We start from the raw sequence: 17616 nt of genomic DNA, 5'->3' as shown, positions 1-17616 counted from the left end.
TTGGGTTTCTATACATGTGCACTTTCTATACATCACACTTTGTAGTTCTGGTTGGCCTGGAACTTGTTAACTAGACAAGGCTGGTTTCGAACTCATAGAGATCTGCCTGTCTCTACCTCCCAAGTGCTGGGATTAAATGTGTGCACCACGATATTCAGTGTGCTTTACCTCAAGGAAGTGTCTATTTCTTTTGTTCTTTCTTTCCTTTTTTTCAAGACAGGGTGTCTCAGTGTAGCTCTGACTATCCTAGAACTTACTTTGTAGACCAGGCTAGCCTCAAACTCACAAAAATCCGCCTGGTTCTGGCTCCTAAGTGCTGGTATTAAAGGTGAGTACCACCATGTCCAGTTCAGAACTGTCTTTCTCTAAGCATGTGTTTCTGGTACAACTCTTTGTCCTGGGACACAGGAACCTGGAGATCCCAATGGATACCATGGCACTCAGATCTGTACCTATCACAAGGGAAAAAGAGACAGGTAAGCCCCACCTTTGATTTGCTGTGGCACAAGCACGTGAGCTCATGGATACATGCATACACACAAGCACTCCAACACACATGTGACCATGTGTGCATACATGCTCAGTCGAACACACACCCACACATATGTATGCACATGCATGTATGCCCACACATGTACATACAAACATACACATGAATACACACATGCACGCACATGCATGCACATGCATACACCCATACATGTACACACACACGCACACATGCATGCACATGCATACACCCATACATGTACACACACACACACACACACACACACACACACACACACACACCACACACATCACACACACCACACACACCCTTCACTGAGGCATGCAGACTCTGGTTGTGGAGAGTGAAAGCTGAAGTTGCTGTGCAAGGGATCACTAAACCCTGAGAGAAGAACTGAACTGTGTGAACACCGACTTTGTCTCAGATCTGCCTCTGGTAGCTGAGGTCGCCAGACCTCCATCTGCAGAGGAAGTCTGCAGGGATTTGCTCCTGAAGCTTCCTGTCTGCAAGGCAGGCAGAGGGGGACTGGGGCGGAGGAGGGGGAGGGGGCGCTTTCCTGTTATTCCCGGATTTTGGCTGTTGGTGTAGTTTTTTAAATTTCCCCTTCTGTTCCTCTTCAGACAGCCCCATTGAAGCCAGCTGCCATGAGCCCTGAGCTTGGACCTGTGAGCCTCAGAGCCCAGCCTTCCAGCTGTTCCTTTCACCTTCAAAATCCTCTCCACTCCTGGTGTAGTGAGCTTTACTCCCAGGGAATTTCACACTGCCGGTTTCACTCTACTAGGAGGGCTGCTTGCACTGAAGCCTCTGAACTGTCCACTCGGAACCCTTAGCTTCTTGACTGTAAAAGGCGGCCCTGTGACACCACATGACATCATGGGGTATGCCTTAGCCAGCACACCTAGACCCTGGATGGAGGCATCCTTCCTTGCTTCAACCACACACAGAAAGACAGTGGTTAGATACAGTTTTCTTGGGTCAAGGAGGTCTGGGGTGCAAGGAACCTGATGAACAGGGGTGGCAGAGGCCTTTGCAGGAGTCCATTCTGTTACTGGCATTGTTAGGGTCAGAGCCTGGGCCTGTCCTAGGCAGGGTTATTAAAGAGGCAAGAAGTAATGAGAAGCAGAGAAAGACTTACTCAGAGTGGCCCAGTGATGCCCTCCCACTCTCCCCACACCCTAGGCTGGGTGACGTTCAGGTTTAACTAGAGAGCCAGGTCTACACATAGCTAAGCAGTCTGGGTCAAGGTGTCCTCCTGTCTATCCCTGACCTCCAGTCTGTCTGTCTGAACCCCAGTCTCTCCTGCAAGGTGGACTAATTGTCAGAACGATGTGAGATCTCATCTCCCCGTGATTGACACCAGGCATCAGGCTTTCCCTTCTCCCATAGTAGACTCCTGGGGCAGTTTCAATCCCTTGGGGTCCATTGTTTCAATACTTAGCCAAAGAAAGTCACAAGTGTCTCCTTAGAATATTGCCATTCCTGCCTAGACAGTCACTTTACCTTCATTAGAAGGACAAGAATGACAACCAAGAGAGACAGCAACAGAAGAGGGGACATGAGGATGCCATGACATGGGAGGAAGAGAACCAGGTTGTAGGTGTCACCTAGGAAGCCCTGGGGCGAGTTAAGGGGCTGAGTGTTATCAGGGACGTTGGGAGTCACTGAGAAGGGAGGCAACTAGGTCTTGATTCCCTGTACAGCTGAGGAGGTGGTTTGCTGGCCAGGCAGGGAGGGCACAGGGCTGGCTCTGAGGTGTCAGCCCTGACTCAGAATGAGTCATGGTCTCCGTCCCGGACTCTCTGTCCCTGCAGCCCTGACTGAGACGAAGGGGGAAAGCACATCCTCGCTCATCTGCTCATCCAGGTTGCCTTGAGTTGGGTAGAGAGGATGGATTGCACGGGACTTTGACTTCCTGTGGTCTCCCCTTCTGGGCTTCCACAGTTGGAATCCAATCCCCTTGAGCCTCTCTCCCTCTGACACTTGGCTCTTACCTTATGCTTCTTGCAGCATGGTGCTGAAAATGGAGCCCAGGGCCTGAGGGGAACAGCATGGGGCAGCCTTCTACTGAGATCACCCCTAGCTCCAGCCTGGTTCTCACCCTCACCCCCAAACCTCCCATTCCCACCGTGAGTGTGTGTGAACCTGGTACGCTGAGCTTTTGAATTCAGCAAGATGGAGGGGAGGGGAGGGGAGGGGGAGGGGAGAGGAGGGGGGGGGGGGGGGGGGAGGGAAGGGAAGGGGAGAGGAGGGGAGGGAAGGGGAGAGGAGGGGAGGGGAGGGAGAGGAGGGGAGGGAAGGGGAGGGGAGGGGGAGGGGAGAGGAGGGAGAGGAGGGGAGGGGAGGGAGAGGGAGGGGAGGAGAGGGAGGGAGAGGGGAGGGGAGGGGGAGGGGTGGGGGAAGAGACCTCACCATGATTACCTCCTGGGCCCCAGGAGGTTAGACTCCCCATCTGGATTTATCACTCAGCATCTGCCAAGGAGACAAAGAGCTGTCTCTGAGATGCCACATTCTCTGTCCCCAGGTGCCTTCACTGTTCTTCCTCCCTCCGACCCAGGCCTTGAATTTCTGATTCCCCTGCCTCCACCTCACAAGCACCGGGACCATAGGTAGTTTCCACCGTGTTCAGTTAAGGCCATGCTGAGGGTGGAACCCAACCTGGGTGGGAACCTCAGTGGGGAACATGGGTGACAACTGGGCCCTCCCCAGAGTGCCTGTCCTGGGTCTTACTCCTCCCCTGTATCCCCAGGAGTCACATGCTGAGGTGAAGGGGGCTGGCTTATGGCCCAGGTTACCCACACAGATGCTGCAGCTCTAAACTTCCTCTTTGTGTCAAAGCTTGGCAGCCATCGGGGGATTTCTGGAAGGAGGGTGGGGGAGCCAGGAAGGAAAACACTGTGGGATCTGGTGTTTCCCCAGAAGCCTGAACACAAAGAAAGGATGGAGGGGAACTCTGCCCACGAGATTGTTTTTTCCCTTTAGAAAGGGCCAGCCTGGGTCGGAAAGGGGAGGGCCGATGCTCTTCAACTTCAAGGGTTTCCCTCCAGTCCAGAATCTAAATGGCGGTTGTCTCAGAAGCAGGGCCTAGGGTGAGGGGGGAGCGTCCTGCTCGAATAGCCAGGTGGTGGCTCTCTGGTATGGACACCTGGACTGTAGCACATCGATAAAGCTCAGAGAGGTGAAGTGGTTTGCTCCGGGTCACAGAGCATGTGTTGACAGAGCAGGCTTATCCAGTTGTATTCTGGATCGTTCCAAGTCCTCCTTCATCAGAATCTACTCCCCCTGTTGAGTCACGGGGAAGGCTGGCCTCTGGGCACCACACCTGAGGGGTAGGGACGTCAGAAGTGCTCTTAAGACAGCGGCACACGGTTACTTCCTCTGCCTTTGGGCAGGGCCAAGAGCTGAGCTCCCGCAGAAGAAGCCCCACAGAAGCCTTGGTCAGAACCAGAAGGGGAGCAGCAACAATGCCAGTGTGCATCGGGAGAACAAAGTGATGGCTAAAAGGCCCCTGTATCCATCACCACAGTGCTGTGGTACAGATCATTACAGGGAGCAAAGCCCCTGCCTACTGTTTTCCCGTAGGGAAGGCCCCAGGGCTGGGGTTGTGAAGAAGGAAGAGCTCTGGCCTCTGTCTCAGCTTCCCTCCTCCTCCTCCTCCTCCTCCTCCTCCTCCTCCTCCTCCTCCTCCTCCTCCTCCTCCTCCTCCTCCTTTCCTCTTCCTTTCTTCCTTTCCTCCTTCCTCCTCCTCCTCCTCCTCCTCCCTCCTCCTCCTCCTCCTCCTCCTCCTCCTCCTCCTCCTTTCCCTGGAAGGACCCATTCTGGATCCTGCAGTAAATGTGGCAGGAAGTTCAGTGTTACCCTGTGCCCTGGGGAGAAAACAATTCCTCAAACAGCAGGGAAGATACCCACAATACTCAACACATTGTGTGCCTAGAACCTTCTTCTTTCTAAGCCGTCAGCAGATTCAATGAATCCCATACGGTCCTCCTGGGCATCACATATTCTTGGGGCTGAGACCCTGAAGAAGGAGCGTGGAGAATAAGGGCCCACCTGAGACCTTCTCTGTACCCTTTCTATCCCATGGCACATGTCCTATGTGAGAGTCCCTGCAGGGAGTCCTATCTCTGTGTCTGTCACTCTCTGATGGGGCCTGGAATGTCTAGACTCTGATTGTGGGGTTCCGGTGGAACCCATGCATTCTGGGGTTCAGACAGCCCAGTGCGTCCTATGCGGAAGGAAAAGGACAGCAGTAACAGCTCCAGGAAAGGTGGACCACAGCCTGGGAGGCTACATGGGGGTGGGGAGGGCAGGGGAATGCTGGCCTGTCTGATACTCAGTTCTCAACTGTCTCCTGAACCTGTCCTTACACAGGTGGACAGATTACTGTCTAAGCTTGCATCTGATCGTAGGGGTTTGCCTGAGGAGGAAGTCTGGACCTGCTGCAGCAAGTCTTCATGGCAGCCTAATCTGCCCTCACTGTGAAAGTCCACATTGGTGTTTGTCTCACCAGCTCCATGTGTAACCTCACTTAACCCTGTGTACCTGCAGCTCAGAGGTATCGCTCCTACTGGCCAGCTGGGATCAGAGGTGCATGGAGGTTAAGTGACTGCTGGTAACATGGAAGAATTCTCCTTCAGCCCACACTTCCTGACTCCGGCAAGCTTCAGTGTGATTCTCCCAGGTTATGAACTCTGCAGAGAATTGCTTGAAATCTCCTGTAACGTCTGGAGAGTTGACTCAGCAGCTGAGAGAGCTTGTTGCTTCTGCAGATGACCCAGGTTCAGTTCCCAACACCCACACAATGGCTCACATAGTTCCTGGGGATCCAAACCCTCTTCTGCAGGCACATGGTACCCATGTGGTATACATATATGCCATGCACCTGAAGCACCATGCACGTAGCTGGGCATGGTGCTGCACGCCTTTAATCCCAGTACTTGGGAGGCAGAGACAGGCAGATCTTTATGAGTTTGAGGCCAGCCTGGTTTACAAAGAGAATTCCAGGACAGCCAGGGCAGTTAAACAGAGAAACTCTGTCTCACAAAACAACAAAACAAAACAAGACCAACTTTCCCTCCCTACCAAAAAATGAGAAAGAAAGAAAAACACACACACACACACACACACACACACACACACACGTATATATATTTTAAAGCAGCTTCCTATTACTTCTCCCTTAGAGCCCCAGCAGTTTTTCTTTTAAATCAATCTTTTAAATTTACACGTATACACACACACACACACACACACACACACACAGAGCCTTCGTGTGTGTGTGTGTGTGTGAGAGAGAGAGGGGGGGGGGGGAGAGGGGAGGGGGGGGGGGGGGGACAGGGGGAGAGGGGGGGGGGGGAGGGAGGGGGGGGGGGGGGGGGGAGGGGGGAGGGAGAGGAGAGAGGGAGAGGGAGAATTAGAGGACTTGAGGGAGCCAGTTTTCTCTTTCCTCTATGTGGATTCCAAGTCTGTTGAGGCTGTGGGGCTTGCCTCTGCGGGTGTCTTTACTCCTGCTTTAGCCACCTGCTAGCCCGAGACTTCACTTCTCCTTATGCTGTCAGTGGGAGGACTAGGTCTGTTAGTTGCTGGTGAGGAACCATTTAAACAAAGCACAAAAGCCTCTGATATAATACATATGTATCCTAGTTTAGAATTATCAGCAAGAATAATTACACAGTGCAGGCTACTGTTATCAGTTTCCCTCCTTAAAGACCAGAAACAAACGTTGTATTATTAATTGCCATACAGTGAGAAGCACGGAGGAGTTTGTTTGGGGGGTGGGGTAGGGTGTCACACAACTGTGACAGTGGGAAGTGGCTAATGTTCAGCTAGGAAAATGAACCCTAGTAGAAATCCTATAAGAAAATAACAAGTTCCTGGGCATAGGAAACCTCCTATGGAAGGGCAGCCTGCAGTTTGTAGCTCTTGCGGCAGGCAGGCTAGGGTTAGGGTTCCTGGTCTTGCCTGTGACCTAGGTCAAATGAATATCTGTAACTCCTTTACTAATTAGGTGTTATGGGCCAAGCTTGAGGAGCCACCTGCAGTTTCCAGTCCCTGCCCAAGGGTCTGCAAAGATGCTTGTCCCCTCCCATACCAGCGCGCAAGTCACACTTGGCCACCCAGTCCTCCCCGATGGCTTTTATCAGCTCTGTCCTTATTTTTTTCACAACTCTGGCCTCGCTTCGGCTTCCCCGGGAGTGCACCCGCCCACGCCAGGCGTCCCCAGCCAGTTCCCAAGCTCTGCCTCTGCAGCAGCGGTCACGTGCGCTAGTCTGGAGGGGGAGCCAAAAGGAAGGAGGAATGGGTGGGGCCGTTTCGTGGGGGGCCACGCCTCCATGCCCAAGGCACTTTCTCACTGGCGAAGGATTGGAGGTGCAGCTTCGGATTGGTTGGTAGGCGTGGCCTCGGAGAACGGAAGGGAGGGCTGCCTCTGGAGAGACTGGGGTTGCCGGGCGGACAGCGGGAACGCGCTCCGGGGGGTGGGGACGCGCGAGCTCACGACTGCTCAATGACAAATCGACTGGGGACAGCTGGGGTCCGGCCCCAGGACGGGGCGGGGCGCGCGTGAGAGCCGGGAGTCTGGTTGTGCACATAGCCAGAGCGGCGGTGGGACGGCTCCCTCAGGTAAGGATGCTGTGCCCCGCAGGGGACCGCAGACCCGGGGTGCGCCCTGGGATGGGGAAGTGAGTGCGCTCCTCGCACGATCGCGGGCCTCCTAGTTCCACGTTTGGAGGGAGGGACACGTTTCCTGAAGAAGGACAACGCCCCGGACCGCACCCCGCTTGGCTTGAGAGGTGTCTTTCGGGAAAGCTAGAGGGCCTCCCAGCCGGATCTGGGGGTGCTGAGGACATGGGGGAGGCGCCCCAGTTTCTTTTCCCTTGCTGCCCGTCCTTCTCTTTTTCCACAAATGGCCACTTCCTGCCTTGTCGGGCCTCCCTCCTGAGTTGGTCCACTTCCTCAGTCCCTTTCAAATCGATAAAATGTAGCCCAAACTTCTTTCTTAAAGGTAGGAACTTGTACTTCGGGTGACCTGGGGGCTAAGTTTAAGAAGTTTGTGGGGGTTAGTTGGTTGTGAATTACTTTTTGATTCAGCCTTCCAATTGCCTTTCGGAGCGTGCCTAGCATCAAAGGTGGTTTTTAGAAGCAGGGTGACTTGAAGGGTTTTCCTGACCAGGTCTTCTGAGCCAAGCCAGCGTGTGGCCCAGACTTGTGTGCCCCAGAGGGCGCGGCACCCACAGCGGGGTCCTTCCTCCCACTGTGTTCATTTCCAAGTGAATCGTGGAACCCAGGGCCTTTGATGTCACCAGAGTGTTCTGGGAGAGTCTGGAGTGGACTGATCTTACCCTCACTTGCTTTCAACCCCTGTAGACCAGCGGGGGAACCCCACCCCCACCCCGCGCGCGCACCTTCATTTCTTAATCAGTCTTCTTAAGTTTGGGAGACGTTGAATGATCAAGGCTTATCATGGGAGGGGTAGGGCTTGTGCTTCTGATGTGCAAGTGAAGGTTGCTTTAATCAAGGATCTTGCATGTTAAGTCTTAGAACATATCAAAGTGGGGCCATTGCTTAAACCTAAAGGAGGTGATGAAGGTGAACTAAGGTTGGACCAAACTTTGTGTGTAACATGGTCTTTGTAGCCCAGGCTGTGAACTTTTTTCTTTCTCTCCCCCAGCTGGGGACGGAACCCAGGGCTGTGATAACTGAGCGTGTATTCTACCATGTCTGGTCCATGTAGTGCTGGGGATGGAACACACACACACACACACACACACACACACACACACACACACACACACACACACACACACACACACCACACCGCTTCCTATATGCCCAAGAACTCTACCAACTGAGCCAAATCCCCAGACTGTTTCTGGAATTTTCTTAGTGCTGTGGTCTAGAGGAGGTCCTTTGTCTTCTCTGCGCTCTAGCATCAATGTAGCAATAACAGAGTTGGTCGCCCACCACCCACCTCAGCTTCCAATCCAGTAGGCAGTGTTGAAGGTGTGGGAGTGGGGGTGGTCCTAGGATTCCATGAAATGCCCCCTACTCAGAGTCTCATGCAGTAAAGAATTGGTCATCATCCTGTGATGTTAGTGGGAGTTGGTGGGTGTAGAGTCTTGCTGGGCCCTTACAGGGAATATGGGGATTCTGTCCACCTCATGACTCGGCTTCTTGTCTACCAAGAGGTAAATAGCTTCTTTTATCATGCACTTCCTCCATGAGATAACCCCAAAGCAAAACAAACAAACAAACAAACAAACAAACAAAAACGAAAAATCAAACCAAAACAAAACAAAAACCCAAAAAAACCAAAAACCCAAAAGAAAAAAAACCCCAATAAGCCATGGCTGAAGCTCTGATGTGTGTGTGTATATGAGTGTGTGTGTATACATATGTATATGCATGCATTCTTCTATTTTTATTTATATGTGAATATGTACATATATGTATTTTAAAGTATTATTTATTTTATGTATATGAGTACACCATAGTTGGAGACACACCAGAAGGCATCAGATCTCATGGTTCTGAGCCACCATGTGGTTGCTGGGATTTGAACTCAGAACCTCTGGAAGAGCAGTCAGTGCTCTTAGCCACTGAGCCATCTCTCCAGCCCCCATATATGTATATATTTTTAAGATTTATTTTTATGTGTGTGGGGGGGGAGGGGGTGGCACGCAGGTACCCTTGGAAGTCAGAAGAGGGCATGGATGGGATCCCCTGGAGCTGGAGTCATAATTGTGAGCTGCCTTGCATGGGCACTGGGAGCCAAGCAGGCCTCTGGGAGAGTAGCACATCCTCTAACTGCTGAGCCGTCTCCCCAGCCCCAGCCACGGTATTTATTATTATTGTCGTGTGTTTGCATGCTGTGCACACATGTGGCAGTCACAGGAGGCTTTGCACAGTATTTTTTTTCCTTCCACTTTTAGTTGGATTTTCAGGATCAAACTGTGGTTGCCAGGCTTGTGTGACAAGTCCCTTTTGGCCTGGAAGCTTTTCTTCCTTTCTTTTTAATTGCAGTCTTAAGTTCGTCCCACTAACAGAAAGCTAATATGAGGGGGAATTAACTTAGGTGCAGCCCCTGCAGGTACTCTGTTGCTTCTGGCCTCCTCAGAGTCTTTACGTGTGTGTGTGTGTGTGTGTGTGTGTGTGTGTGTGTGTGTGTGTGTGTGTGTGTGTGTGCATGTGAAGCACCTCCCGCCATCCTCAGCTCCTCCCCTTCCTTTCCAGTTACTTCCCACTGGAAACAGCAGCTGCTCTTATCTGAGATCCCAGGGAGGTTTTTCTGTGCTGGAGGAGATGTTGTTCCAGGATTCTGCATGGAAAGAGTGTGGATGTGAGTTACTAGATAGCTTTTGGAAAATAGGACCTAGACATGTAAAGATAGGAACACAAGAACTGGAACCTTAAATGGGGTCTGGAGAGTTTTTGGTGGATGGTGAATGGGGGAGGAATTAGAGGTGTTTGCGGTGCTGGCGGTGGAGCCTCAGATGTTTTTCACTCTTAGGGCACAGAGATGGCTCAGTGGTTAAGGCAGTTGCCTTACCAGTGTAAGAACTGGAGTTTGGATCCCCAGAGCCCAAATAAATACCTGGCGGGCACTGTGGGCTGCCTGTAATTCCAGCATGGAAAGGTGGAGACGGGATTCCTGGAGAAAGGGGGCCAGCTCATGAGCTACGCTGTACCCATGAGCTCTGGGTTCCACTGAGGGTGACTCTTGACATCCGTTTCAGCCTCGACATGTGTGTGCATGCGTGTGCAGAGCACCCACAGCACAAGCAGAGGTGCAAGCACACAGACACAAAGAATGGAAGAAAAATATCGTCATTGTTGCCTTGAAGTCCCTCAAGGTCCTTTCCTTGGGGAGGATGGCTTAAGGCTCCGTAAAAAGTTTGGACCCTGGAAGTTTGTGCGGTGTCTTAACATCATGGCGAAACTCTCTGGAGTCTGTGACCGAACTTCCCATTCATCTCATTTCTGAATGTGGGAACCATTGTTTGGAGACTTTGTCTGAAGCTGCAGTTGGAATCAGAACTATTCGTGTGGAACTCTGTGTACTGGGAAGGTCTCCAGTAAGACAAAATACAAGAATCCATACCCTAAGCCAAACGGTCTACCACAGACCTATTCCCTACTAGCACTGGAGTCCCGTGTGCGTGTGTGTGCGTGTGCATGTGTGTGTGCGTGTGCATGCGTGTGCGTGTGCATGTGTGTGTTTGTAGACACTTCTAAACAGCATCTGCTGTTAGATGAGTAAGAATTTTTTTTTTTTGGAGCTGAGGACCGAACCCAGGGCCTTGCACTTGCTAGGCAAGTGCTCTTCCACTGAGCTAAATCCCCAACCCCAGAAATTTTTTTTTTGAAATTTAATTTTACATGTATTTTTATGTATCTGTGTGTGCCTGTGTCTGTTTATGTGTCCCATGTATGTGCAGGAGTGAAAGGAGGTCAGAACAGGGCTCCAGATCCCTTGAGGGGAGAGAGGTGGGTTTGAGTCATTGTGTGGGTGCTGGGAACCCAACCGAGGTCCTTTGGGAGAGCAACCGGCTCTCTTAACCATCTCTCCAGCACTCCTGTGAGCTTCTGATCCTCCTGCCTCTGCCTTCTAAGTACTGGGACTAAAGGCGTATACCACCCTGCCTGGCTTCTATTTTAGAGACACGCTTTAGACTAGACGCTACTGAGGTGGTTTTTGTTAGGGTGCCTCTCAAAGCATGTGGGTACGGTAGAGGTTAAAGAAACATTTTGGGTTCCTGCTGTTCTAGAAGCTCCCATAGTATACTTGGGATTCCATGTTCTTTCTTTTGGTTCTTCGTTGTTAGATGCTAGAGTTAATCAGCCAAATATGCAATAGCTTTAGAAATTACAAATTTAAATGTTGCTGCTCCCCACGCCAAATAGAACACAGATTCTTTTAGATCAACTGTAAAACAAGTTGGTGGAAAGAAAAAGTTGATAACGTGATCTACCTAGTGAGTAACTTAAAATGATTATCAGTCTGTGTGTGTTTTAAAAGACATGTATTTGTTTGTGTGCATGGACAGCGTTTGTGTGCATTTGTGTGGATTCTCTCTCTCTGACCATGTGGATCCCAGAGATAGAACTCAGGTCACCAGGCTTGGTGGCGTCACCTTCCTCTGCTGAGCCATCTCACCTGTCCCTCTGCTTCACTATTTTCTTTTTTAGATTTAACTCAATTTTATTTATCTATTTATTTTGTCCATGTCCTTATGTTTATGTTTTGCATCTCAAGAAAAAGGATTTCAGGGGTGTCCCTCTGGTGTGTTTTGGTCTTGCCTCCTTATGGCCCATGAGGTTGTCGCTATGGCAGAAGCAAACCGACAGGTGGGGGCAGACTGTTCTGCCATTTCTCTAGGTCTCTGAGCTGCACATCAAATCACTCCACACTTGTTCAGCCTGCCTGTGAGGTGCACACTGATTTTTCCCAGCTCTGTGATCATCAGTGATGTCAAACTCACCACCGTGACCATGCTTCAATCATCACAGTTAGGAACCCAACTATGACTTCGATGCACGGTCTGAGGAGGACCCGGCGTTTGCCTCTTTCAGCAGTTGATACCCTTGAGAGCATCTGTTAGGACATTCATAGTGACAGCGTGGGAAGATGGCAGAAAGAGGGGTCTTTCTCGTATTCTCGAGACAGGGTCTCACTGTGTAATCCTGGCTCTCCTGGAACTCATTATGTAGACCAGGCTGGCCTGGTGCTGACAGAGGTCCGCCTGCCTCTGCCTCCCAGATGCTGGATTAGAGATGTTCAACACTATACCCAGACACCTTTCTTTTTTTGAAATATGGTTTCTAGTTAGCTGAAGCTTGCCCATTCTGCTAGACTGGCTGGCCACTGGGCCCCAAGGATTGTCCTGTCCCTCTCTCTTCTGTTGGGATTACAGACATGTCACAACACTGTTTACATGGGTCCTGGGGATCTGGAACCAGAGCTTCATGCTCGCATGGCGGATGCTTTCTTCATCCACTGTAGTGTCTTCCCGGCCCCGTCCTCTGGTCTTCTTTCACACAGGCACTGCCTCTCTCTACTGCATGACTACAAAGTCTGTCTGCTGTGCTACTTGTGTTCTTTTGAGACAGGGTCTCATGTAGACGAGACTGTCCTTGAACTCTCTGTGTAGCTGAAGACAGCCTTGAATCCCCATTCTCTTGTCTCCACTTCCCGCAGGCTGAGATTACAGAGGCAAACCATGCCAGCTTTGTGCGGTTCTGGGGATGACACCCAAGGCTTCAAGCACAGGGGCAAGCACTCTGCTAGCTTGAGCCATATTTGCAACCCTGTCTGCAAAGGCTTGGCTGGACCTTGCTTCCTTTTGCTTCAGGACTTCCTTCCTCCGTGCAGTCTTGGGGGGAGGAGGAGCAGTAGGTAGGAAGCACTGAGCATAGCGACTGGGAGGGGGCGGGGGTGAGCAGTAGGTAGGAAGTGCTGAGCATAGCGACTGGGAGAGGCAGGGCCGCCCGGGCAAAGGTTTATGGGCCTGTTCAGAAAAGGGGTTAGATTGTATCAATGGTGAACCATTGGAGTGCTAAGGGAATTACCTTTTGCTGGTGTAGAAAGTTCACATGGGCTGGGGAGCCAGCTCAGTTGGTAAGGTCTTGGAATGCTAGCACACACCGGACCCAGGTTAAAACAAACCAAAGCAAAACAGAACTGTCCTGGCAGCTTGAGTTTGTAATCCCAGTGCTGGGAAAGTGGACGCAAGGGCTTCTCCTAAGGCTTGTTCAGCTGATGTGGCCTGATCAGTGAACTCCAGGCCAGTGTGAGACCCTGTCTCAAAAATGTGGTGGCAGTATGGGGATGTGCCTGCCTAGAGTGTATGAAGCCCTGGGCACAATCCCCAGCATCACATAAAATCAGGTATGAAGACGCATACTAATAAACCCCAATCTGAGGTTGTGCAAACAGGAGCATCAGGAGCTGACAGTTGTCCTTAGGTATATAGAGTTCAAGGGTAGCCTGGGTTACACAATACCCTGTCTCAGGGAAAAATATAAGAGGCAGAATATGATTGAGGAATATACCTGATGTTGACCTCTGACCTCCATGTATACATGTCTGCGCACGAGCACACACACACACACACACACACACAAACACACAGACACACAAACACACACATTAAATAAACAAATACACAAGTAATATCCTAGTTAGCTTTAACTACCAATTTAACACGGCCTGGAGTCACCCGAGAAGAAAGTCTCCATCGAGGGCTTGGCCTGTGGGCCTGTCTGTAGCAGACTGTCTGCATTGTTATTTGATGTAGGAGGACCCAGCCCACTGTGGGTGGCTCCATTCCTTATGCAGTTGGTTCTGGGTGACAGAAGAAAGCAAGCTAATCTTGAGCCAGAGACTCACCAAGCAGTGATCTCCAAGGTTTCTGCTGTACTTCCTTGTCAGTGAGTGCATTCTTTGCTTAAAAGCTGAATGGCAAGCAAGCCTGCCCTCACGTTCTGTGTCTGCCCTGACTTCCCTCAATGAAGTAAGCCAAATAAACCCTTGCATACTCACAGGACAGCTTTCAGAAGTAGGCTCTCTCCTTCCTCCATGTGCTTCCCAGGAACTGAACTCAGGTTGTCAACACCTGACTTTTCCAGCCAAGATACCTTGCTAGCCTGAGGATCGGACTTTAAGGGTAGAGGTATGAAGAGTGGAGAGATCCATTTGAGGACCGTTGAACCAGATGGGGTGAGGAAGGCGGAGGGGCCTGGGCTCTGTCCTCCAGTCTGAGGAGACACAGGGAGCCACTTGAATGGATGCTTAGTCCAGGGAGAACATGGAGGAGTAAGAAGGGTGGCAGCCAGAGCCTGAGCCAGGGAGAAAACCTTAGAGAAGAGATAAGCCCTGGGTGAAAGTGAGCTCTTCAGTCTAGAAGGACGGGCATTGCCAAGTGGAAACCAGCAGGGCAGTGGAGCCTCAGAGGGGGGCGGATGATGATCCTGGTTTGTGGTTTAAAATGCATTTAAAGCGAAGTGCCTCGAGACTGGTTATGTGGTTTTCTCTTGAATTCCTTCCCCGGACAGCATGCTAGTGCAGGTAGTGGGGGTCAGGGGTAGAGTGAGTCTTTGTAGGAGGACCTGGCAAGATATCACCTAAGCCTGGTGTGGCAGCTGAGCCCAAAAAGAATGTGCTGGGATTGGCACTTATTGGTGTCTGAGCGAGTGATTGGAAAGAGTGCAGGTTTGGGGCTGTGGTGTTCGAATATTGTGTCCCCCATAGGTGTATCTGGTTGGTGGTGCTGTTTGGGGAGGTTCAGGGGGTACAGTCTTGTTGGAGGAGAGTTTGCAACCTTTTTGAGTTAAAGACTTGCCTATTTCCAGTTTATTCTCTTGGCTTCGTGCTTGTAGTTCAAGCTGTGAGCTTTCAGTCACTACTGCAGTCGCCATGCCTGTGATCACTGCCATGCAACACCCCCACCGCCCTTGGACTCTAACCTCCTGGCACCATGACCCCGAATAAACTCTTCCATAATTCGCCTTAATGCCACAGATGGACAGACCAAAGGCAGCATATCAGGACCCCTGGGTGAAATCAGGTTCACTGGGCAGAGTGAGGCTCCCTTCTTACACATTTAGAGGAAGGAGAAGGTTCTATGCCATGCGATTGGTCGTCATAGAACACGCTTGCTGCCGGGTCTTCTCTGATTCCTGTTAGCCTGGGGTATTGTATACAGAGTCGGCTGTGAGGGTGCGGAGAGCAAGAATCTAAGGAAGCGGGTTAACGGGAGAGCTTTACAAAATGGGTGGCCCCTGGTTAACGTGAGCTCCAAGGGTAGAGGTGGAGTGGAGAGCCCAGGGTCAGGCAAGGTCCGTGGTATGGCGGTGTCAGGTTGAGTGAAGGAAAGGCAAACTGGAGAAGAGGCCTGGAACTTAGAGTTCTTGGAGCTTCTGGAGTCAGAGCCTGGGCTCAGCAGGCCAGTTAAACGGACCGGTTGTAGTGAAAAGCAGAGAGAAGAGATTTACCACAGCCACACCGGGAAGAGCGAGCAAAGAGGTCCGGTGGCCCATCTGCGTCGTCTGGAAGTCAGCAGTTCAGTTCGCAGGTCGGCAGCAGCAGCTCGATCCACTCACAGACACCTCACAGATGCACCACAGTCCAGTTTGGTAGAGTCGGGCTAGCAACAGCAGTGACACGGCCTAGCAGAGACAGCCAGGCAAAGACGAGACCTACAAGCATCGCACGGCTAGCTATACCAGCAAGCCAAGCCCCGCCTCCATTACTCTGTGGAGTCCTATTTATCCCCTCCGAACACCACGTGTCCTCCACGTGACTTGCCTCAGCACGGGCCTTCAATTATCCTGAGTCCAAGGAAGTAGCTAGGAATTGCAGCACACCACCAGTGCTTTTCTCTCTACGGAGTCCCGGTAAATGTAGTTCAGCTACACAGTGTAAGGCAGACCAATACGTACTTGTCGTTAGCAAAGAATCTTTCATCATGAATCCTTTCACGTGCTTGCTTGAGCAGGGCGTACCCCCTCCTGTGTCTGCTTCAGCAAAATGTTCCTGCACGAGTCTGCCTTAGCCTTTTACACCGGTGTCCACTTTAAGGAAACGTTCCTTCATGTGTTTGCCAAAACACTGTCTAGCAGACTTTCCAACGAACCCTTAAGTTTCTACTTCACAGCACCTTGACTGGCCTTCAGTGGTACTGTGCCTTTCTCAACACTTTCGAGAATGACCTAGTAAAATTTGAATTTGCATATAAAAAACTCTGCTTAAAACATGTTAGTAAATAAATGTTCGAGGGCCGGAGAGATGGCTCGATGGTTCAGTGTGTACTGCTCTGACCGAGGACCTGGGTTCGGTTCCCAGCACCCACTTGAGCAGTTCACAAGCACCTGCAGCTCCAGCTGTAGGGCACCTGATGCCCTCGTCTGACCCCTATGGGCACCTGCACTCAGTTCCACCCCCACCCCAGACATAGGCACATAAGTAAGAGGAAAAACCTTTGAAAATGAACACAAAATTGAATGTTTTGAAAAAGAACTCTAAACAGAGAATGTGCATCCTGGCCACCAGATTGACAGCTGTATTTCACCAAGTGGTACAAATGGCGCCAGGAGGCAGAGCGCAGTGAGGGCGATACCCCGGAGGCGAGGGCATGGCATGGCACCTCCCCACACTGCACACCGCATGGCTACCTTCCTGTGGGCGCTCTCTCGTTTATTTTTTTGTGTCAATGGCCTATTGGTGTTTACTTCTGAATTCTCAGGGGTGGCTCAAAAAACAACCATTTTATGTTCCCTTCCTTTAAAACGACAGTGACAAAAAGAGGTCACTTTTAGTTTCTAATTAGTGTGTGTCTCTGTGTCGGTGTCTGCATCTGTCAGCGTATGATGTGACCTCAGGTGCCAGTGGAGTACAGAGAATGGCTTTGGGGCTCCTGCAGTCGGAGATACAGGCAAGCACCCAACATGGGTGCTGGGAACTGAGCTTGGATATGTGTTAACTGATGAGACACCTCACAAGCCGGCCAACCTACTTTTCTTCCCCGCCTTCCTCCCTCCCCACTTCTATCCCTTCCCTCCTTCCATCCCCTCTCCTGCTCCCTCCCCTTCCTCCCTCCATCTCTCCCCCTCCCTCCCTCCCTCCCTCCTACCTTCTATTTCCCTTTTGTTTGTCACAGGGTCCTGTTATTTCCAAGGCTAGCCCAGAGCCACCCATCTCTTTGCCACCTTCTGAGGACCAAGTTTTTGAAAATAATGAGTTGTTTCTTTCAAGATGGTGGATAAGGTGCTTTTTGAGCATTATCCTTTCACATTTATCTACGGGGCGTGTGCTTATGGTGTATGTCTGCAGGTGTGCATGCCTCTGCACGCGCTTCTGGGAGGCCAGACGTCGGCTGGCTTCTGTCGTGCTCCAGTTTTTTGAGTCAAGGTCTCTCACTGAAGCTCTCCCTCTACAGTTTTGGCTGGGTTGGCTCTGGGGGCTGCCTCTCTCATCTCTCCCAGGGTACGTGGGGCTACAGATGTGTGTTGTTGGAGGGAGTTGGCTGGGGATATGAGTTAGGTCCCCATGCATGGCAAGCACTTTCTGGGCAGAGCCTCCTCCCTAACCCCTGAAATTTACTTTGAGTTAT

General features: G+C 51.2%; 1 protein-coding gene across 1 annotated transcript in view; it reads left to right on the top strand.

Annotated features, from left to right (window-relative positions):
* Nucleotides 1–6948: 6948 nt before the first annotated feature.
* The window catches only part of Ralb (RAS like proto-oncogene B), a 37847-nt gene continuing 27179 nt past the window's right edge, over nt 6949–17616 (top strand). The window contains exon 1 of the mRNA XM_032915209.1: nt 6949–7129. The gene's annotated coding sequence lies outside the window, so the exon portion shown is untranslated. The remainder of the gene's footprint in view (nt 7130–17616) is intronic.

This window comes from Rattus rattus, chromosome 10, assembly GCF_011064425.1.
Source record: "Rattus rattus isolate New Zealand chromosome 10, Rrattus_CSIRO_v1, whole genome shotgun sequence".
NCBI classification, from domain to species: Eukaryota; Metazoa; Chordata; class Mammalia; order Rodentia; family Muridae; genus Rattus; species Rattus rattus.
Note: the sequence above shows the minus strand (reverse complement) of the source record. Positions and strands in the feature narration are given on the sequence as shown.